At 49.9% G+C, this 23,419-nt stretch overlaps 1 non-coding gene and 3 pseudogenes across 1 annotated transcript; all 4 read left to right on the top strand.

The window, feature by feature from the left end:
* Positions 1–1,554: 1,554 nt before the first annotated feature.
* Positions 1,555–1,773, top strand: LOC142654351 (U2 spliceosomal RNA; annotated as a pseudogene).
* Positions 1,774–3,059: 1,286 nt separating this feature from the next.
* LOC142654677 (U2 spliceosomal RNA) lies at positions 3,060–3,129 on the top strand (annotated as a pseudogene).
* Positions 3,130–3,919: 790 nt separating this feature from the next.
* On the top strand, positions 3,920–4,100 carry LOC142654054 (U2 spliceosomal RNA; annotated as a pseudogene).
* A 17,910-nt stretch (positions 4,101–22,010) lies between these two features.
* On the top strand, positions 22,011–22,198 carry LOC142653830 (U2 spliceosomal RNA). The gene has a single exon (XR_012848687.1). It is a non-coding gene; the product is annotated as a U2 spliceosomal RNA (small nuclear RNA).
* Positions 22,199–23,419: the final 1,221 nt, after the last annotated feature.

The following is a 23,419-nucleotide window of genomic DNA, read 5'->3' as shown; positions in this document are numbered from 1 at the left end:
GTGTTTGGTAAGAAAAGATAAAGTGGTGAAAGGTTTTTTGATCCCCGGGAGTGGAGGTAAATACGTTAAAATTCTGGGTTATATGGATGATGTTGTGGTTATGAGTGATTGTATGGCTGGGTTGAATAGAGCAAAATTATGGTTGGATTTTTTTTGTGGGGCATCAGCTTTTAAGGTGAATTGGGATAAGTGTGTCTTTAAGTGCTTTGGGGATAGGAGGGTAAGTATGGAGGGAGTGAGGAATGAAGTGGGTGCAGTAAAAGTGTTGGGGATACAGTTTAATGAGGACTTGAGAGGGAATGAGAGTTGGGATGAATGTGGCAAGAGGATTGAGAAGAAATTGAATTTTTGGAGACTTAGAGACCTGACTTTATCAGGGAAGGTGTTGATAATTAAGACAGTGATTTTGCCTATTTTGGTTTTTGTGGCTAGTATTTTTCCCTCCGCTAGTAGGAAAATCAAAAAGTCAGAGAAAATGGTGTTTACCTTTCTGTGGGGAAGTCAAATGGAAAAGTTGAAGCGTGAGTATGTTTATAAGTCTTGTGAGAATGGAGGTTTGGGTTTTCCGAATGTGGAGGTCTTTCTTGGGTTAAATTATATTAAAACAGTGGTGGGGCTCTTGGGGAAAGGAAATAAGAGTGCGTATATGGTAAGGTATATGGCCGGTTGGATGCTTTATGGGTTAAATTGGTTTAAGAGAGATGCTACTGTGCCTGTTGCTTATGTATGTCCGGTATGGTATGTTGTGATTGAAAGGTTCATTAGGAAATATGATTTGATTGCAGTGCCTATGGGTGGGTTTCTGGATAAGAAGGCTGTGCTAAAAAGATTGTGTGTGAATGAGGTTGTGTGTAACATTGTGGGTTTGCGAGGAGAGGATGTTGTGGATACTTGGAAGAAGTTAGGCGTGAGAGGTATGTCCAATAGACAAAAGGACATAGTGTGGATGGCGTTGCATGATATATTGCCTGTTAGAGATGTGCAGAGGAGGAGAATGCTAGTTAGATTTGAGGTGTGTCCAAGGGGTGGGTGTAATTCACGGGAGACTGTTAGGCATCTTTTTTGGGACTGCAATTATTCGTATGAGGTATGGAGGAGGATGGGTGGCGTCTGTAAGGAGTTAGCTGGGGTGAAGTTTGTGGATTGGAAGGTTGCGATGTTTGCTATAGGGGCTTGTAACAGAGTAAGTGATAGGATCTTATGGTTGATTATGGCGTGTATAATGGAAAGCTTATGGGATGTACGTAATTTAGGTGTTTTCAAACATAAGTGGGTACCCATTGGTGAGTGTGTGAGGATGGTTTTGTCAAGACTATACGTAGTCTATCGTTGGGATAGTCAGTGCGGTGGTGGTATAGACGCAGAGGGGATATGGAAATTTAAGAAGTGGAGAAGGTTGGTGAAATATAGCTAATTGATAAGATTTATTCCTGTTTTATTTTTGTTCTTCACAATCCTTTCTGTGTCTTGATTATTATTGTTTGGAATAAAATAGCCATGATGATGTACGACTAAGGCAACTTATGCCTTAAAATGCAAAATGGTTTGTGTACTGTTGCTTTAAGTTAAACTGAATGGAAAAAAAAAAAAAAAAAAAAAAAAAAAAAAAAAAAAAAAAAATCTGTTCTTATCAGTTTAATATCTGATACGTCCCCTATCTGGGGACCATATATTAAATGGATTTTTAGAACAGGGAGATGGAAATAGAGCTTGCTCTGTCCACTCCACGCATTGACCTGGTATTGCAGTATTTCCAGGACCGGTGCACCCTTCCCTTATGTGTTGACTAAAATCAGATTCCAAAAGTGCTATTTGTGTTTGCTATTGTTTTTGTCTTTCTGATGGGATCTCCCCTTTTAATCCCATTATTTCAACACCTGTTGGACAATGCATTTGTACAGTCATGTGTGATAATGAGCTCATTTATTAAATGCAATTAATGAATACATTGCCACCTCTTGTTGTGTGTGTGTGTGTCTTCTGTGTTTCTGTGTTTCCGGCATTTCACATTGGAACAGCTCATTCACCTTCCTTGTCTTCTCTCCGCCCTCCCTCCCTCCTAGGTAAGTTAAAGAGCTGCACCTGAGCCAGCCACTGATTGATGCAGCACCACAGTCAAATAGTGGAGTGGAGTGGAGTAGGGGAACAGCAAACAGCCATTAAAGCAGCCAGCCGCCTACCCGCCACAATGGACCTACCTGTGTACACTAGATGGATGTGATGGAATGTACTGTCGTCCCTACATTTCAAGAAGAAGTAAGAATTGCAGTTGCAACAAAGCCTTGCTTGCCTACAAAGAGAGCAGCAATTTGGATTTGTTACTTTGTTACCTGGAAGAATAACAAACTGTGCAAGGATGGAGGTTGTAGGAGCAAGGAGAAGTTGTCTGTAAAGTTGGTGGATGCCTATTTTCCATTTTGCAGTCCCTTGTCTCCCTCTTGTGGCCTCCTGGAGGCAACTAGCTGTGCAAAAAAAAGACAGCCTGGCGGCCGGCTGTTGCAGTGTTGCCCTCTCAGGCAACACTGAGTGACTGACTGAGCCGCACCGTCTTATATAAAGTTCAGACGGAACTTTGCACGTGTCATAGTGGAGCCCTCAGGATTCCAGAGCCAGCTTTCTGACATCATAATGGGGCCTCAGAGATAAAAGCCTGGGCCCAGGCAGTGTTGGTCAGTGCTGCTCAGCAGGCAGCACTGGACTGGACTGGACTGGATTACAGCTGATACAAGGTGTGAAGGAACAAGGGGTGGCTGTGGGCATGCACTTGCTGCCGCTGCCAGTGTTTATCTGCATGGCAGGAGGGCATTTGGGCGTTGCCAGGAAGGCGTTTTTATGTAGATTCCTCCTCTTTCAGCACTGCATTGTGGTGCAAGCAAAAGAAGCAAATCCTGTCTGGCTTCCTCTCCGGCCTTTATTCACCTCCCTCCCGCTTAGTAGCTGTAAATGTGTGTGAGCCTGCAGGGCCCCATGGAATTGCCTAGGAGTAGGCTGAATCAATCGCTGCAAGGGGTGAACAGCAGTATTAGGCAGGCTCGGTCAACGCCCGGCCCATTCGGGTTATCGCTTCTCGGCCTTTTGGCTAAGATCAAGTGTAGTACCTGCTCAAGCTGAGGTTAGTAATCATCCCTGCCGGTGGTACGTGGGCCATCGTAGGGGGATGACAGAACGCCGAGGTGAGGGCAGGGAACCACAACGGTCATCGCTCTGGTGTACGCATTTGGTTTAAAGGTACCATTTGTAGGTGACCAGGCGACCGCCGGATCGAGGTCATTAGGCCGGGTAGTTTGGAAGCCCGAGTTGCTATGTGCCCCAGGGCTGGTGACCCTGGGGTGCCCTAACTCACTGGGGGTGGGATCCCACTGAGTGAAGGCACACTTGCACGCACTCTCTTTCACGCTATATGAGCACACACCTTTATTCTCCCGGCCTTCTGGCTGGGAGATGAGGTTTTTTTTTATACCTGGCGGATGTCCAGGCTGTATCACAGCGCACATCCACTTATTTAATTTTGTTTTTCACTGTGTGTTTGTCACGTTTGTCACAAGGATTTTGGGATGCGGTGCCCTTTTGGGACCCTCCTGAGGTCTAGGGGGAAAATGTGTGGCCTTCTGGTTCCTTTTTCCCCTGCAACCCGGCCTCCCTTCTTCGGAGGGGAGGTGCAACTAGGATGCAGGCTCCTAGGTGGACACTGGGGTGGCAGCCCAGGTAGAAGCCTAGGAGTGTGTTTGGGTCTCCCTAAGCTTCGGCGAGGGGGGACCATCGATCCTTGATCCTCTAGGCCTATGGTTTGGAGGGTCAGGGAATGGTTATGCGGGGCCTCTCTCTTTTAAGAGAAGGGCTGCGATAGACCGCATCCTTGTGCACTTTTTGTGTGGCACCTCTGCACTTTTTATGCACTTGGGTGATAGAAAGCACGACTCGGGCTTTTAAAAAAAAAAAAAAAAAAATCTGTTCTTATCAGTTTAATATCTGATACGTCCCCTATCTGGGGACCATATATTAAATGGATTTTTAGAACAGGGAGATGGAAATAGAGCTTGCTCTGTCCACTCCACGCATTGACCTGGTATTGCAGTATTTCCAGGACCGGTGCACCCTTCCCTTATGTGTTGACTAAAATCAGATTCCAAAAGTGCTATTTGTGTTTGCTATTGTTTTTGTCTTTCTGATGGGATCTCCCCTTTTAATCCCATTATTTCAACACCTGTTGGACAATGCATTTGTACAGTCATGTGTGATAATGAGCTCATTTATTAAATGCAATTAATGAATACATTGCCACCTCTTGTTGTGTGTGTGTGTGTCTTCTGTGTTTCCGGCATTTCACATTGGAACAGCTCATTCACCTTCCTTGTCTTCTCTCCGCCCTCCCTCCCTCCTAGGTAAGTTAAAGAGCTGCACCTGAGCCAGCCACTGATTGATGCAGCACCACAGTCAAATAGTGGAGTGGAGTGGAGTAGGGGAACAGCAAACAGCCATTAAAGCAGCCAGCCGCCTACCCGCCACAATGGACCTACCTGTGTACACTAGATGGATGTGATGGAATGTACTGTCGTCCCTACATTTCAAGAAGAAGTAAGAATTGCAGTTGCAACAAAGCCTTGCTTGCCTACAAAGAGAGCAGCAATTTGGATTTGTTACTTTGTTACCTGGAAGAATAACAAACTGTGCAAGGATGGAGGTTGTAGGAGCAAGGAGAAGTTGTCTGTAAAGTTGGTGGATGCCTATTTTCCATTTTGCAGTCCCTTGTCTCCCTCTTGTGGCCTCCTGGAGGCAACTAGCTGTGCAAAAAAAAGACAGCCTGGCGGCCGGCTGTTGCAGTGTTGCCCTCTCAGGCAACACTGAGTGACTGACTGAGCCGCACCGTCTTATATAAAGTTCAGACGGAACTTTGCACGTGTCATAGTGGAGCCCTCAGGATTCCAGAGCCAGCTTTCTGACATCATAATGGGGCCTCAGAGATAAAAGCCTGGGCCCAGGCAGTGTTGGTCAGTGCTGCTCAGCAGGCAGCACTGGACTGGACTGGACTGGATTACAGCTGATACAAGGTGTGAAGGAACAAGGGGTGGCTGTGGGCATGCACTTGCTGCCGCTGCCAGTGTTTATCTGCATGGCAGGAGGGCATTTGGGCGTTGCCAGGAAGGCGTTTTTATGTAGATTCCTCCTCTTTCAGCACTGCATTGTGGTGCAAGCAAAAGAAGCAAATCCTGTCTGGCTTCCTCTCCGGCCTTTATTCACCTCCCTCCCGCTTAGTAGCTGTAAATGTGTGTGAGCCTGCAGGGCCCCATGGAATTGCCTAGGAGTAGGCTGAATCAATCGCTGCAAGGGGTGAACAGCAGTATTAGGCAGGCTCGGTCAACGGCCGGCCCATTCGGGTTATCGCTTCTCGGCCTTTTGGCTAAGACCAAGTGTATTTATACAGGAGGTTTTTGGTCAGAAGGTGCTCAGGTACCCTCTCTCTCGGCCTCGGGGGATCGTCCAGGTTCGCCTGGACTTCACCCCCGTGCTGCTATTTGGGAGAGAGGCTTAGTCCTGAGCAACGAGTTGCGATCCCCCCCAGCCCCTTGGTCTCCGTAAGACAAGGGGCGCAGCGAAAGCTGTGCGGTTCGACCTGGCCACGCTAATGGCAGGCGAACCCGATGCGGTGCCGGTGTACGCCCGGCTTAAGAATTCTGCACGATTTATCGTGGCAGAGGGTGGAGGCGGTCCCCGTGGTATTAAATTTTTAGTCCACGCCATTTTGGAAGATCTGCTGGCGGTCCACAAGAACGAGCTCTTGGCTATCCAGGACTACCCGAAGCGAGGAATCTACGATGTCACCTTCATGGGAGAAGGAATACTCCGTGATGCTATGGACCGAGCTGAGAGGAAACAAGGTGAACTCGTAGCAGCGGGAGTCAAGGTAGTAGAGCATGAATTTGAAATAACCAAACTCGTGGTGATTAAAATGTATTCCCCATATGTGAGAGATATGGAAGTGGCAGCATTTCTAGCTGCCTACTTCAAAAATGTCAAACTCCTGGGGAAAGTGATGAACGAGTGTGGAGTGTGGACCGCCAAATGGAAGTTTTTAGTTACGCTGATTAAGGACCCCTCCACCCAAGAAACGAGATTACCACCGGCTCGTTTTAAAATTGGAAATGTGAATGGCGACCTCTACTTCTCAGGGATGCCAAACTTCTGCAGGGCTTGTGGTACCTATGGACATACCAGTTTTAACTGCGATGTCACCTGCAGAAACTGTGGAAGCAAAGAGCACAATATAAGGGAGTGCACAGAAGAAAAAAAATGCAACTTTTGTCAAAAAACTGGTCACTTGTATTTTTCTTGTCCTCATAGGTACCGAAGCGGAGAAGAAGAGCAACCTGGGGCGCCCCCACGTGCTCCACCAGCGGACCAGCCCCGCCCTCAGGGAGAGGAACAAGCCAGTGCTGCAAAGGAGCAGCGGGGTACCTGGGCTTCAAGGGTACGGTCTGTTGGAGCCAAAGCAGGTACCTCACAGCCAACAGCCTCAGAGGAGAGAAGGGAGTCCAGTGCGAAGGAAAAACGCCAAGCCAAACGTAAGGCTGAGAAGGGGCAGGCCAGTGAGATAACTGAGGCATCCCAGAGTGCTGGTTGCTCAGTGGATGCCGGGCCTGCTCCCAATCCTGGGTCTCTAGATACGGAGTCTGAAGAGGAAGGTTGGCTGAAAGTGGGTCCCCGTAAAAAGGGTAAACAGGAGCGTGCCGGTAGGGGGGTGACAGGGGAGGAGCAAATGGATACGTCCGTAAAGCAAAGTGAGGCTCCTCCTAGGACCGCCCCCTCGTCGTTACTGGTGAGGAGGGTGGGCACTGTTCCCCCCGAGCCAACCGACACCCCGCCATGTGCGCAACCTCCCCCTCTAGAACGGCCTGCACGGCCTGCACGGCCTCAGGGGGGAGCGGCGGGGCCCTTGGGGGACCCACCCGATACAGACCTATATGGTCAGCCGTTAGAGACCCAGGTAAGGCTGTGTGAATCTGGACTCCCTGTATACGAGATGAGGGCTGTTGGCTCGACGCTCACGGAAGGTAGTTCCTCTCCTGAATCATCCCCTTTCTCGCTAGAGTCAGACGAGGGCGGGGAGATGAGTTCAAGCGAGATTTCTGGTATTGCTGGTGGAGGCCAAGTCTGATTTTAAGTAACACGATTATTTATTTTTTAAAATCAAGACTAACACAATTAAAACTCCACGATGTCTGAAATAAAGGGGATCTCCCTCAACGTGAGGGGCGCCAAGTCCAAAGTCAGAAGGGTTGCTCTCTTCAGTTTTTTATCTGGCCTGGCAGCCTCTGTTTTTTTCCTGCAGGAGTGCGGCATTCCCCATGCAATGAAGTACCATAAATACAAAGAGGATTGGAAGTATGGTCCATCAGTCTGGTCTGGATCTAACGAGTCCAGATCAGCAGGGGTCGCCATTCTTTTTAAGGGAAACGTTTTTATTGATTTTATTCAAGAGATTCTTCCAGGACGTATTTTATTGGTTAAAGCTTTTATTGACGGCGTAAAATGGCAGTTTTTAAATTTTTACGGCTCACCTGACAAAAATGAGAGAGCAGAGATGCTAGAAATGTTACCTCTTTTTATTAATACAACTGAGCCTTTTATCCTCGCAGGTGATTTTAACTGTATCCTGAGGGGGGAACGCCGGCTTACCAGTACTACAAGTAGGAATTACGATAAGACCTCTGGACTGCTCAAAGATATTGTAAATGATTTTAAATTAACAGATTTGTACAAAGAATGTAATAGGAGCAGCCCAGAGGAAGCCGGCGTTACCTGGAGCAACGCCACCTGTAGCTCCAGGATAGATTTTATTTTTTGTAATGAGAATGTACTGCCTTTTAATTGTGAAGTTTTAACTAATGTTTTCTCAGATCACAAGCTTTTATCATTTTATGTAAAGCGTGATTTTAATAAACCGGTGTGTAAGAAGTCCTGGAAGTTAAATGTTTCCCTTTTAGATGATCCACAGGTTTTTACTGATTTTATTGAATTTTACCAAAAATGCAGGCGGGGGAGAGACATGCGTACTCCCATCAGTGCATGGTGGGAGAAAATGAAAAAAAGAATAAAGGAATTTTTTATTAAAAAGAGCGTGGCGAAAGCCAGAGAAAAACATGCTTTTTTTAAAATTCTCAGCACCCGTCTGCAGACCCTGTACAAGATGAGAGATAATGAAATTGACGTTAAAACTGACATCACTAATTTAAAAAAAGAAATAGCTCAGTGCCTGGAGCAGAAAGGCAAAGAAATCATTTTTCGTTCCAAAATTCAGCATGTGGAGGAGAATGAGACCTGCTCCAGGTACTTTTTTAAAAAAATTAACAATAAAAAGGCTATTATTAAAAATATTGAAGGTGTGTCAGATGTACAGGGTATTTTAAGTAAAGTTCATGAGTTTTATGCTGACCTTTTTAGTGTTAAAACTGTGGATCATAATTTTATGCGTGACTCACTGAAGGAGATTACTACTGTTTTAGACCCTGTCTCCCAGAATTTTTTATTACAGGAGCTGACGGAGCAGGAGGTTTTAGAAACGGTAAAGAGTTTTAAAGCCGGAAAAGTTCCCGGACCGGACGGTATACCCAGTGAGTTTTATGTCAAATTTTATGACATTTTAAAAGAGGATCTTTTTAGCCTTTTTTATGAAGTTTTTAATTCCAAGATGCTGCCTAAGTCCTGGCGGAAGGGTGAGGTCTCCCTGCTACATAAGAAAGGTGACATCGCAGTTTTGAAGAACTGGAGACCAATAACCCTTCTGAATAGCGACTATAAAATAATGGCAAAAGTGTGCGCAAATAGATTAAAAGCCATAATACCCCACATTGTACACTCTAACCAGGTGTGTGGGGTGCCAGGCCGCAGCATCTGGGATAATCTTAACCTGGTAAAAGATGTGATTGAGGACACGAGGTCTAGAAGAGGTAAATTAGCCATTTTATCTATAGACTTCGAGAAGGCGTTCGACCGTGTCTCTCATTTTTATCTTTTTAAGGTTTTAGAGCGTATGGGTATACCTGAAGGATTTTTATTATCACTTAAAGCCTTTTATAAAGATTGCACAAGCAAAATTTTAGTGAATGGTTTTAAGACACAGGACGTGATTTTAGACTCAGGGGTGAAGCAGGGGTGTCCCTTGTCCCCACTGCTTTTTATTTGCGCATTAGAGCCTCTACTGTGTACAATTCGCCGCGATAAGTTAATACGTGGAGTCCCCCTGCCCGGGGGTGGCGGCGTAGAGGCTAAAGCAGTGGGGTACATGGACGATGTAGCGGTTTTTTGCAGGGACACCCTGTCGCTTCAGAGAACCCTCAGACAAATTGAGTTTTATTGCTGTGCTTCCGGTTTTAAGGTGAACTTCGACAAAAGTAATATTTTAAATATAGGAAGCATGGCTTTTAGAGACATACCCGTCCCTGTGTCAGATAATATTACGATTTTAGGTGTCTCCTTCAGTGAGTGTGATAATGGTTTTATCAGTTGGGACATGGTGGCGCAGAAGGTAAATCAAAAAATATGTATGTGGAACATGAGAAAACTTACCATGGAGGGAAAAGTTTTAATTATTAAAATGGTCATTTTACCCCTGCTTTTATATCTCAGTATGGTTTTCCCTCCCCCCACGGTTTTATTGCAAAAAATTACTAAAGCATGTTTTACCTTCTTTTGGAGTTCCAGAATGGAGAAACTTAAAAGAGAGATTGTGATGAAATCCAAACCGAAGGGTGGCAAAGATTTTCCGAATTTTAACAGGTTTCTTTTAATCAAGTTCTTCAGTTTCTGTTTTAATTCCCTTTTTAAAGAACATTATTGGTCCTATTTTTTACGTTTTAATACAGGGTTTTTAATGCGAAGGTTTGGGTGGTTCAACATTGTTTTATCCTCACCTTACGCTTTTAAACTCTCAATAAACTATGTGATTTTAGAAAAGATAGTGACCTTATTCAACCTGAAGGGAAAAAATGTAAATGAGCTGAAAAATAGTAAAAAATTAATTAAAGACCTAAGAGAAAGTGAGACGGTCAGCAGGATTGAGAATTTTAATGAGGAACGAAGTGCTTTTATCTTCAAAATTATTAATGTGTTTTATCTTTTTAATACACAGATGGACCTGGCCTGGAGCTGCATTCATCAATGTCTTCCATGCCGGGCATTCCAATACAGAAGGAGGCTCGCGAGGTCTGCCGTCTGCCCGAGGGAAGGCTGCCAGGCCGAGGAAACGATTCGACACATGTTTTGGACGTGTGATTTTGCGAAGAAATTTTGGAAAAAAATATTCCCTCTTTTGGTAAAGATGGCAGACCTGAAAGACTTGAATTATGAAGATATTTTATATGGACTATTTGGATGCCCAACCGCGAGCCAAAAGATAATAGCGTGGAAGACGATGAATTGCGCCAAAGAAGCTCTATGGAAGGCCAGGAACATCCTGATTTTTAAGCACGATGTTTTATCTACTGATGATGTTTTAGGTCTTTGTTTTAGCGAAATGTACATTTATTATTTATTAGACAAAAAAAGAAATGCCACCCTTCTTAATAAATGGTTTGTGAAAGAATGGAACTCCAACATATAAAGATTTGCCACCATGTCCCTTTTATGTAATGTAATGCAATGAAATATTGATTTTATTGTTATTCATTTGTACAAAAGTTGGTTTTATTGTAAACTGTATTTTTTATCATGAAATAAATCATTGACACCCCTGAAAAGGGGTAGCCAACTTAAAAAAAAAAATCTGTTCTTATCAGTCCTTGTAAGGATAGATAGCTCGGAGAACCACTGGGGGCTATAAACACTAGCTTAGCGATCCAAGAGCGTTCCAGACGAAGCCGGCGACGAACTGCGGAGAAGAACCACCGAAGACGAAGATCCAGAAGGGAGAAGCCGCCATCGGGGAAGAAGCTCCGGGAGATCGCTGCCGGGAAGAAGGAGAACTGCGACAGAGACCTTCGGAGAAGAGCCGCTGCTGAAGGGGATCTTTGAAGAAGCTCGGCCGCAGAAGAAGCTCGACGAGGAACCGCTGCGGAAGAAATTTCGCGGAAGAACCTCGGCCAGCAAGGAGAAGATTTGCATAGCTCCGCCCCCTTCGGGAAAGAGCTATCGAAGATCCTCCCCAAGCGACAGGAACAGCTGGAAGAAGCCATGGCCTCAACCAGCAACCCTGCCACCCAGAAGAAGAAGGCTGATGGACCAGGTGAGCCGACCCAGGCCAGGACATCTCCTCCTGAAGCCTCCTCAAGCCAACAGGCCACCAGGAAGCCGAACCAGGCTGCTCCAACCCTGGAGCCCTGGATGAAGCAGACTGTGGCCCTGAAGCTGAAGGAGGTGGACGGGAGAGTGCCGGACATGACGGAAGAAGTGTTCTGCCAGAAGATGCTCCTGGACCAGGGCTTCGCTAAGCCGGAGACCATCAGCATCCAGGCCTTCATGACCGGGATGTTCTTCGTGACCTTCGCTTCGATCAACATCTGCAGAAGGTACTGGGAGATGGTGAAAGCGGCGAGGCCTGAATCCCCTTTCTCTCGCTTTGTGGGCAACTGCCCTGTCCAAAGAGAGGAAAGGCGGGTGACGGTCTCAATGCGGAACCCACACACCCCCGGCAAAGACATCACCACGCTCCTGAAGCGGTTCTGCACAGTGGTGAGGGAACCCACCCACATCCTGAACGGACTCGGCTTCTGGACTGGCAAGTGGTCGGTAATCGTCCGACTGAACAAGGATTCGAGCGCGGAAGACGGCCTCCAGCACCTGCCCCAGTCATTCTCGCTGGGCAACTCCTACGGCCTCATCTACTACCCGGACATGCCGCAGATCTGCAGGAGATGCAGCAAGAAGGGTCATTCGGTGAAGGACTGCAAGGAGGACGCCTGCAAGAACTGCCGGGTAACAGGACACGAGACCAAAGACTGCCCGAAACGGACAATGTGCAACCTCTGCGGACAAGCAGCCCACTCCTACAAGGACTGCCCGAAGAGGGATCGATCCTGGGCAACTGTAGCGGCGAAAGCTCCGGCCAGAGGGAACCCCGCCCCAGCCAGAGCTCCAGCGGCGCAGAAGACCGGGAATAAGAAGGATGGTAAGAAGACGACAGTCCCTCCCCCCCGTCTCCCGGCCCTCCCTCGCCCTACCCTTCCCACCCTCCCTCGCCCGGCCCTCCCCACCCCCCCGTCCCCAACCCCTGTCACCCCCACTGAGGCTCTCACCTTCTCCTACCCACCCATCTCAGTGGTCCTGTCACCTGCACCTCTCCCAACCCAGCCTCCCTTCTCCCCAGCTCCAGCAGCACTAACATCTTCCCCTCCAGCTGCTGGAGTCCTCTCCCTGGAGGATTTTCCCCCTCTTGTCTCCTCAGGTGCCATCCAGAGGAAGAGAAAGGTGAGGGACAGCCCAGCTGCTGAGTCCTCAAAGCGACAAGTCGTAGAAATCTGCGAAGATTCCCTTGCGCAGCAGGAGGAAATGGAGCAGATGGTGGAGGAACTCGTGTCTGAACCTGAGGTCATCGACTTCACAACAGACATCCAGGTGGCTACAATCCTGGAACAATTTTTGTCAGAGGGCCTGCTGGATCTTTCGGACCCGCCAGGAGAGGAGGATCCGCCCGACCGGACTGGTAACTAAGGTGTATCGTTTGCACTGACCTTCTTTATTCTCCCCCATGGCTGCTAAACTTAACATCTTTAGCCTCAATGTGAGGAGTGTTAGAGATAGGACTAGATGTCAGATGGTGCTAACTTTTCTTTCCAAGCAGTCGAGTGATGTATTTATGCTGCAGGAATGTACTCTCCCCTCTTCCAGGTCATACCATCATCTGGCCAGGCAGTGGACCCATGGCCCGTCCTACTGGTCTGGTGGGGGCGACTGTAAGTCTGCAGGGGTTGCCATCCTGATTAGGGGAGGCGTATTTACTGTTGACTCTGTCCAGGAGCTCGCCTGCGGCCGCTTGTTGGTCGTAGACGGTTCCTGGGCAGGAGAGCCGATTAGGCTCATCAACGTGTACGCTCCCCCTATGAAGGCTGAGCGCCTGGAACTATTCCAGACCCTGCGGACCCAGCTCGCCACCACTAGGGCAGTGGTGATGGCCGGGGACTTCAACTGCCCCATCGAAGAGGATGGACGAAGTTCCGGCACTTCAATCAAACTGGATGTCAGTTCCAAACTGCTTATCGAGATGGTAACCGAAGCATCCTTGCAGGACGTTGTGGGCTCCATGGGGATCGGCTCTGTGAACTATTCATGGAGCCGACCCGATGGCTCACTTCGTTCTCGGATTGACTTTGTGTTCACCTCCCGGGCAGTCAAGCAGCATGGGCACTCCATGGTCCCCTGCTTCTTCTCCGACCACAGGGCCATTCTCTTCCAGGGTGCCATCGGCCACGGTTTTCCTCCCGGCCCTGGCTCCTGGAAGCTGAATTGTGCCCTGCTGGAAAGAGAGGAGGTACTGGCGGAACTTAGAGACGCCTATATTGTTTGGAGGAATGATAAAGTTTTCTTTGACAAAACCTGTGACTGGTGGGAATATGTTAAAGTTGAATTTCGTTGTTTCTTTCAGGCAAAAAGTCGTCAACAGGCGTGTGAGAGGAAGAGAGACTTCAGAGAGATGCAGCGTCAGCTGCGATCCCTGCAAGACCTCCTTCAATGCGGCTGGGACGTCAGGAAGGAGCTGGAGGAAGCCAAAAAGGGCCTGAAAAGGCACTTTGAGGAGGAATCCAAGCGAATTGTCTTTCGTTCCAAGGTGGAGAACCTGGAGAAGGGTGAGAAATGTAACTCGTTCTTTTTCAGGAAACTCCATGCCGGCCACACGCCCCTGAAGGAACTTCGAGATGAGACCGGAAACATGCATTCTGGGAAGAAGGAGGTGATGGGAGTCGTCACAGACTACTACCGAAGCCTCTACTCCCGGAAAACCACTGACCCCGAAGCCGCCGATAAATTCCTGTCAGGTATCACTAATCATCTTGATCCTGCAGGTACGGAGGCTATGGATGTACCCCTGACGGTGGAGGAACTGCTCTCTGCCGCTAAATCCTTCAGACCCGGCAGGACCCCGGGCAGTGATGGTCTCCCAGCAGAGCTCTATGTAGCGCTGGGGGACTTGATCTGTCCGGACCTGCTGGAGCTCTATGAGGAGATGGTGGTGGAGGGTAGAATGCCACCGTCCTTGAGAGAAGGCATGATCACGATCTTGTATAAGCGGAAGGGGGAGAGATGTGACCTGAAAAACTGGCGTCCCATCTCTCTCCTGAACGTGGACTACAAGATCCTCGCCAAAGTATTGGCCAACAGACTGAAGGTTGTCATCGGACAGATCATCGGATCGGACCAAACCTGCGGCATTCCTGGCCGTAGGGTGGCCGACAGTCTTGCCCTGGTGAGGGACACGGTGCATTACATGCAAAGCCGCCGTACACACGCGGCCCTGGTCAGTCTGGATCAGGAGAAGGCTTTTGACCGGGTCTCTCACGAATTCATGGGTAAGGCTCTGCGTAGGCTGCGGCTTGGCAGGTTGTTCTGTTTGTATGTTAACCTGATGTATTGCGACATTTACAGCTCGGTGCTGGTGAACGGCTGGAAGACTGACCCCTTTCCTGTATCGTCGGGGGTTAGACAAGGCTGTCCTCTTTCACCTCTCCTTTTTGTTTGTGTTATAGAGCTCTTCGCAGAGGCTATCCGGCAGAATGGAGAGATCAGAGGGATCACCGCACCAGGTCCAGGACACTTCGAGGTCAAATGCTCGCTGTACATGGACGACGTGACCGTCTTCTGCGCTGACCAGAGTTCGGTGACTGCACTCGTCCAGACCTGCGAGGAGTTCGGACGCGCTTCAGGGGCAAAAGTCAACTGCGGGAAGTCGGAAGCCATGCTCTTCGGAAAGTGGTACCTGCCTTCTCCTGCCTCCTTCCCGTTTACTATCAAGCCGGACTTCATCAAAATTCTGGGAGTCTGGTTCGGTAAGGAAGGTGCAGCCCTAAAGTCGTGGGAAGAACGCTTGGCCAAAGTCAACCAAAGGATCGGACTGTGGAGCCTCAGACAACTCACTATTGAGGGCAAAGCAATGGTCCTGCGTAACGAAGTCTTGCCTGTGCTACAATACACTGCACAGGCATGGCCCCCTCTTGCCACCGTCTCGAGGGCCATTACCAGGACTGTGTTTCGCTTCATCTGGGGCTCGAAAATGGACAGAGTAAAGCGGACTGTTATGTACAAGGAGCCCCGCAAAGGTGGGAAGGGTATACCCGACATTCCCACTCTGCTGCGGATCGCTTTTGTATGTGACTGTGTTCGTAGGACTCTGAGGACAGCAAACGGCTCTGCGGGCAAGGCCATGTCCCGCTACTTCCTCCTTCCCCTCTGGCGAGGTTTTGGCTGGGACAAGTGGGACAGCTCCTTCCCTTACAACTGGCACGCTCCCTGGTTCTACGGAGATGTCGTCCGGTTTGTGAGGGAGCATCAACTGGAGGGTCTTAAGCCCGACTTGTGGAAACCTAAGACGATCCACAAGCACATCAGAGCAAAGGACCCACTGGAGTCTGTTCCAGGGCTTCATGCCGACACGTTGGAGACTGTTTGGACTAACGTGTCATCTGGCAGGTTGACCAACGGGCACAAGGACATTTCATGGATGGCCATCCAGGGAGGACTGCCTCTTAGGTCATTCATGCATGCCCGCAACCTGTGCAAGACCCGGTACTGCCCCAGGTGCCCCTTCACGGAGGAAACATCTTTGCACATTTTCTGGCAGTGCCCCTTTGCACAGGGTCTGTTGAAAGCCTTGGAACATGAACTCAAGGACTCAGTACCCAGGAACAGACTGTCGTACCGCTCGGTACTTTATGGACTATTTCCTGGGAATACCACGGATGGAGCAATCCAGGAAGCCTGGCGCCTTATGAACTGCTTTAAGGACGCTATATGGTTTGCCAGGAACCGTCTGATTTTGCGGAGAGAGAGTGTGTCCGTCCAGGACTGCCGCAGGCTGATCCACAGCCTGCTCAGAGACTATTCCACCTGGGACAGCCCGGACGTCGATGAGGAAGAGGACTGATACTCCCCTTCCCCCCACTCTCCCTTCTTGTGTGTTGTCTTTCAATAAAGCTTCGGGCCTGTGATTTCCCCCTTCCCTATCCCCTCCTACCCACTCCCCTATCCCATCACTTGTCTGTAATGCTTTGTTGTTTGGCGTTAGTGAATGCAAGAATGTTAGTGTAGCATGTGGTGTAATGTATAGCATAGGCTAGCCTGTACTGTGTATTATACTGTCATGTTATGTTTGACGACTGTTATTATTTATTATTTACTGCTTCATGGCTTGCGCTGCGTCGCAGTAATGTTTGTATGATGACGATTGATTGTCAATAAAGCAATTTTCAATCAAAAAATCTGTTCTTATCAGTCCTTGTAAGGATAGATAGCTCGGAGAACCACTGGGGGCTATAAACACTAGCTTAGCGATCCAAGAGCGTTCCAGACGAAGCCGGCGACGAACTGCGGAGAAGAACCAGCGAAGACGACGATCCAGAAGGGAGAAGCCGCCATCGGGGAAGAAGCTCCGGGAGATCGCTGCCGGGAAGAAGAAGGAGAACTGCGACAGAGACCTTCGGAGAAGAGCCGCTGCTGAAGGGGATCTTTGAAGAAGCTCGGCCGCAGAAGAAGCTCGACGAGGAACCGCTGCGGAAGAAATTTCGTGGAAGAACCTCGGCCAGCAAGGAGAAGATTTGCATAGCTCCGCCCCCTTCGGGAAAGAGCTATCGAAGATCCTCCCCAAGCGACAGGAACAGCTGGAAGAAGCCATGGCCTCAACCAGCAACCCTGCCACCCAGAAGAAGAAGGCTGATGGACCAGGTGAGCCGGCCCAGGCCAGGACATCTCCTCCTGAAGCCTCCTCAAGCCAACAGGCCACCAGGAAGCCGAACCAGGCTGCTCCAACCCTGGAGCCCTGGATGAAGCAGACGGTGGCCCTGAAGCTGAAGGAGGTGGACGGGAGAGTGCCGGACATGACGGAAGAAGTGTTCTGCCAGAAGATGCTCCTGGACCAGGGCTTCGCTAAGCCGGAGACCATCAGCATCCAGGCCTTCATGACCGGGATGTTCTTCGTGACCTTCGCTTCGATCAACATCTGCAGAAGGTACTGGGAGATGGTGAAAGCGGCGAGGCCTGAATCCCCTTTCTCTCGCTTTGTGGGCAACTGCCCTGTCCAAAGAGAGGAAAGGCGGGTGACGGTCTCAATGCGGAACCCACACACCCCCGGCAAAGACATCACCACGCTCCTGAAGCGGTTCTGCACAGTGGTGAGGGAACCCACCCACATCCTGAACGGACTCGGCTTCTGGACTGGCAAGTGGTCGGTAATCGTCCGACTGAACAAGGATTCGAGCGCGGAAGACGGCCTCCAGCACCTGCCCCAGTCATTCTCGCTGGGCAACTCCTACGGCCTCATCTACTACCCGGACATGCCGCAGATCTGCAGGAGATGCAGCAAGAAGGGTCATTCGGTGAAGGACTGCAAGGAGGACGCCTGCAAGAACTGCCGGGTAACAGGACACGAGACCAAAGACTGCCCGAAACGGACAATGTGCAACCTCTGCGGACAAGCAGCCCACTCCTACAAGGACTGCCCGAAGAGGGATCGATCCTGGGCAACTGTAGCGGCGAAAGCTCCGGCCAGAGGGAACCCCGCCCCAGCCAGAGCTCCAGCGGCGCAGAAGACCGGGAATAAGAAGGATGGTAAGAAGACGACAGTCCCTCCCCCCACTCTCCCGGCCCTCCCTCGCCCTACCCCTCCCACCCTCCCTCGCCCAGCCCTCCCCACCCCCCCGTCCCCAACCCCTGTCACCCCCACTGAGGCTCTCACCTTCCCCTACCCACCCATCTCAGTGGTCCTGTCACCTGCACCTCTCCCAACCCAGCCTCCCTTCTCCCCAGCTCCAGCAGCACTAACATCTTCCCCTCCAGCTGCTGGAGTCCTCTCCCTGGAGGATTTTCCCCCTCTTGTCTCCTCAGGTGCCATCCAGAGGAAGAGAAAGGTGAGGGACAGCCCAGCGGCTGAGTCCTCAAAGCGACAAGTCGTGGAAATCTGCGAAGATTCCCTTGCGCAGCAGGAGGAAATGGAGCAGATGGTGGAGGAACTCGTGTCTGAACCTGAGGTCATCGACTTCACAACAGACATCCAGGTGGCTACAATCCTGGAAAAATTTCTGTCAGAGGGCCTGCTGGATCTTTCGGACCCGCCAGGCGAGGAGGATCCGCCCGACCGGACTGGTAACTAAGGTGTATCGTTTGCACTGACCTTCTTTATTCTCCCCCATGGCTGCTAAACTTAACATCTTTAGCCTCAATGTGAGGAGTGTTAGAGATAGGACTAGATGTCAGATGGTGCTAACTTTTCTTTCCAAGCAGTCGAGTGATGTATTTATGCTGCAGGAATGTACTCTCCCCTCTTCCAGGTCATACCATCATCTGGCCAGGCAGTGGACCCATGGCCCGTCCTACTGGTCTGGTGGGGGCGACTGTAAGTCTGCAGGGGTTGCCATCCTGATTAGGGGAAGCGTATTTACTGTTGACTCTGTCCAGGAGCTCGCCTGCGGCCGCTTGTTGGTCGTAGACGGTTCCTGGGCAGGAGAGCCGATTAGGCTCATCAACGTATACGCTCCCCCTATGAAGGCTGAGCGCCTGGAACTATTCCAGACCCTGCGGACCCAGCTCGCCACCACTAGGGCAGTGGTGATGGCCGGGGACTTCAACTGCCCCATCGAAGAGGATGGACGAAGTTCCGGCACTTCAATCAAACTGGATGTCAGTTCCAAACTGCTTATCGAGATGGTAACCGAAGCATCCTTGCAGGACGTTGTGGGCTCCATGGGGATCGGCTCTGTGAACTATTCATGGAGCCGACCCGATGGCTCACTTCGTTCTCGGATTGACTTTGTGTTCACCTCCCGGGCAGTCAAGCAGCATGGGCACTCCATGGTCCCCTGCTTCTTCTCTGACCACAGGGCCATTCTCTTCCAGGGTGCCATCGGCCACGGTTTTCCTCCCGGCCCTGGCTCCTGGAAGCTGAATTGTGCCCTGCTGGAAAGAGAGGAGGTACTGGCGGAACTTAGAGACGCCTATATTGTTTGGAGGAATGATAAAGTTTTCTTTGACAAAACCTGTGACTGGTGGGAATATGTTAAAGTTGAATTTCGTTGTTTCTTTCAGGCAAAAAGTCGTCAACAGGCGTGTGAGAGGAAGAGAGACTTCAGAGAGATGCAGCGTCAGCTGCGATCCCTGCAAGACCTCCTTCAATGCGGCTGGGACGTCAGGAAGGAGCTGGAGGAAGCCAAAAAGGGCCTGAAAAGGCACTTTGAGGAGGAATCCAAGCGAATTGTCTTTCGTTCCAAGGTGGAGAACCTGGAGAAGGGTGAGAAATGTAACTCGTTCTTTTTCAGGAAACTCCATGCCGGCCACACGCCCCTGAAGGAACTCCGAGATGAGACCGGAAACATGCATTCTGGGAAGAAGGAGGTGATGGGAGTCGTCACAGACTACTACCGAAGCCTCTACTCCCGGAAAACCACTGACCCCGAAGCCGCCGATAAATTCCTGTCAGGTATCACTAATCATCTTGATCCTGCAGGTACGGAGGCTATGGATGTACCCCTGACGGTGGAGGAACTGCTCTCTGCCGCTAAATCCTTCAGACCCGGTAGGACCCCGGGCAGTGATGGTCTCCCAGCAGAGCTCTATGTAGCGCTGGGGGACTTGATCTGTCCGGACCTGCTGGAGCTCTATGGGGAGATGGTGGTGGAGGGTAGAATGCCACCGTCCTTGAGAGAAGGCATGATCACGATCTTGTATAAGCGGAAGGGGGAGAGATGTGACCTTAAAAACTGGCGTCCCATCTCTCTCCTGAACGTGGACTACAAGATCCTCGCCAAAGTATTGACCAACAGACTGAAGGTTGTCATCGGACAGATCATCGGATCGGACCAAACCTGCGGCATTCCTGGCCGTAGGGTGGCCGACAGTCTTGCCCTGGTGAGGGACACGGTGCATTACATGCAAAGCCGCCGTACACACGCGGCCCTGGTCAGTCTGGATCAGGAGAAGGCTTTTGACCGGGTCTCTCACGAATTCATGGGTAAGGCTCTGCGTAGGCTGCGGCTTGGCAGGTTGTTCTGTTTGTATGTTAACCTGATGTATTGCGACATTTACAGCTCGGTGCTGGTGAACGGCTGGAAGACTGACCCCTTTCCTGTATCGTCGGGGGTTAGACAAGGCTGTCCTCTTTCACCTCTCCTTTTTGTTTGTGTTATAGAGCTCTTCGCAGAGGCTATCCGGCAGAATGGAGAGATCAGAGGGATCACCGCACCAGGTCCAGGACACTTCGAGGTCAAATGCTCGCTGTACATGGACGACGTGACCGTCTTCTGCGCTGACCAGAGTTCGGTGACTGCACTCGTCCAGACCTGTGAGGAGTTCGGACGCGCTTCAGGGGCAAAAGTCAACTGCGGGAAGTCGGAAGCCATGCTCTTCGGAAAGTGGTACCTGCCTTCTCCTGCCTCCTTCCCGTTTACTATCAAGCCGGACTTCATCAAAATTCTGGGAGTCTGGTTCGGTAAGGAAGGTGCAGCCCTAAAGTCGTGGGAAGAACGCTTGGCCAAAGTCAACCAAAGGATCGGACTGTGGAGCCTCAGACAACTCACTATTGAGGGCAAAGCAATGGTCCTGCGTAACGAAGTCTTGCCTGTGCTACAATACACTGCACAGGCATGGCCCCCTCTTGCCACCGTCTCGAGGGCCATTACCAGGACTGTGTTTCGCTTCATCTGGGGCTCGAAAATGGACAGAGTAAAGCGGACTGTTATGTACAAGGAGCCCCGCAAAGGTGGGAAGGGTATACCCGACATTCCCACTCTGCTGCGGATCGCTTTTGTATGTGACTGTGTTCGTAGGACTCTGAGGACAGCAAACGGCTCTGCGGGCAAGGCCATGTCCCGCTACTTCCTCCTTCCCCTCTGGCGAGGTTTTGGCTGGGACAAGTGGGACAGCTCCTTCCCTTACAACTGGCACGCTCCCTGGTTCTACGGAGATGTCGTCCGGTTTGTGAGGGAGCATCAACTGGAGGGTCTTAAGCCCGACTTGTGGAAACCTAAGACGATCCACAAGCACATCAGAGCAAAGGACTCACTGGAGTCTGTTCCAGGGCTTCATGCCGACACGTTGGAGACTGTTTGGACTAACGTGTCATCTGGCAGGTTGACCAACGGGCACAAGGACATTTCATGGATGGCCATCCAGGGAGGACTGCCTCTTAGGTCATTCATGCATGCCCGCAACCTGTGCAAGACCCGGTACTGCCCCAGGTGCCCCTTCACGGAGGAAACATCTTTGCACATTTTCTGGCAGTGCCCCTTTGCACAGGGTCTGTTGAAAGCCTTGGAACATGAACTCAAGGACTCAGTACCCAGGAACAGACTGTCGTACCGCTCGGTACTTTATGGACTATTTCCTGGGAATACCACGGATGGAGCAATCCAGGAAGCCTGGCGCCTTATGAACTGCTTTAAGGACGCTATATGGTTTGCCAGGAACCGTCTGATTTTGCGGAGAGAGAGTGTGTCCGTCCAGGACTGCCGCAGGCTGATCCACAGCCTGCTCAGAGACTATTCCACCTGGGACAGCCCGGACGTCGATGAGGAAGAGGACTGATACTCCCCTTCCCCCCACTCTCCCTTCTTGTGTGTTGTCTTTCAATAAAGCTTCGGGCCTGTGATTTCCCCCTTCCCTATCCCCTCCTACCCACTCCCCTATCCCATCACTTGTCTGTAATGCTTTGTTGTTTGGCGTTAGTGAATGCAAGAATGTTAGTGTAGCATGTGGTGTAATGTATAGCATAGGCCAGCCTGTACTGTGTATTATACTGTCATGTTATGTTTGACGACTGTTATTATTTATTATTTGCTGCTTCATGGCTTGCGCTGCGTCGCAGTAATGTTTGTATGATGACGATTGATTGTCAATAAAGCAATTTTCAATCAAAAAATCTGTTCTTATCAGTTTAATATCTGATACGTCCCCTATCTGGGGACCATATATTAAATGGATTTTTAGAACAGGGAGATGGAAATAGAGCTTGCTCTGTCCACTCCACGCATTGACCTGGTATTGCAGTATTTCCAGGACCGGTGCACCCTTCCCTTATGTGTTGACTAAAATCAGATTCCAAAAGTGCTATTTGTGTTTGCTATTGTTTTTGTCTTTCTGATGGGATCTCCCCTTTTAATCCCATTATTTCAACACCTGTTGGACAATGCATTTGTACAGTCATGTGTGATAATGAGCTCATTTATTAAATGCAATTAATGAATACATTGCCACCTCTTGTTGTGTGTGTGTGTGTCTTCTGTGTTTCTGTGTTTCCGGCATTTCACATTGGAACAGCTCATTCACCTTCCTTGTCTTCTCTCCGCCCTCCCTCCCTCCTAGGTAAGTTAAAGAGCTGCACCTGAGCCAGCCACTGATTGATGCAGCACCACAGTCAAATAGTGGAGTGGAGTGGAGTAGGGGAACAGCAAACAGCCATTAAAGCAGCCAGCCGCCTACCCGCCACAATGGACCTACCTGTGTACACTAGATGGATGTGATGGAATGTACTGTCGTCCCTACATTTCAAGAAGAAGTAAGAATTGCAGTTGCAACAAAGCCTTGCTTGCCTACAAAGAGAGCAGCAATTTGGATTTGTTACTTTGTTACCTGGAAGAATAACAAACTGTGCAAGGATGGAGGTTGTAGGAGCAAGGAGAAGTTGTCTGTAAAGTTGGTGGATGCCTATTTTCCATTTTGCAGTCCCTTGTCTCCCTCTTGTGGCCTCCTGGAGGCAACTAGCTGTGCAAAAAAAAGACAGCCTGGCGGCCGGCTGTTGCAGTGTTGCCCTCTCAGGCAACACTGAGTGACTGACTGAGCCGCACCGTCTTATATAAAGTTCAGACGGAACTTTGCACGTGTCATAGTGGAGCCCTCAGGATTCCAGAGCCAGCTTTCTGACATCATAATGGGGCCTCAGAGATAAAAGCCTGGGCCCAGGCAGTGTTGGTCAGTGCTGCTCAGCAGGCAGCACTGGACTGGACTGGACTGGATTACAGCTGATACAAGGTGTGAAGGAACAAGGGGTGGCTGTGGGCATGCACTTGCTGCCGCTGCCAGTGTTTATCTGCATGGCAGGAGGGCATTTGGGCGTTGCCAGGAAGGCGTTTTTATGTAGATTCCTCCTCTTTCAGCACTGCATTGTGGTGCAAGCAAAAGAAGCAAATCCTGTCTGGCTTCCTCTCCGGCCTTTATTCACCTCCCTCCCGCTTAGTAGCTGTAAATGTGTGTGAGCCTGCAGGGCCCCATGGAATTGCCTAGGAGTAGGCTGAAT

The sequence above is a fragment of the Rhinoderma darwinii genome, chromosome 5 (assembly GCF_050947455.1).
Source record: "Rhinoderma darwinii isolate aRhiDar2 chromosome 5, aRhiDar2.hap1, whole genome shotgun sequence".
NCBI classification, from domain to species: domain Eukaryota; kingdom Metazoa; phylum Chordata; class Amphibia; order Anura; family Rhinodermatidae; genus Rhinoderma; species Rhinoderma darwinii.
This window is presented reverse-complemented; position numbering and strand designations above follow the sequence as displayed.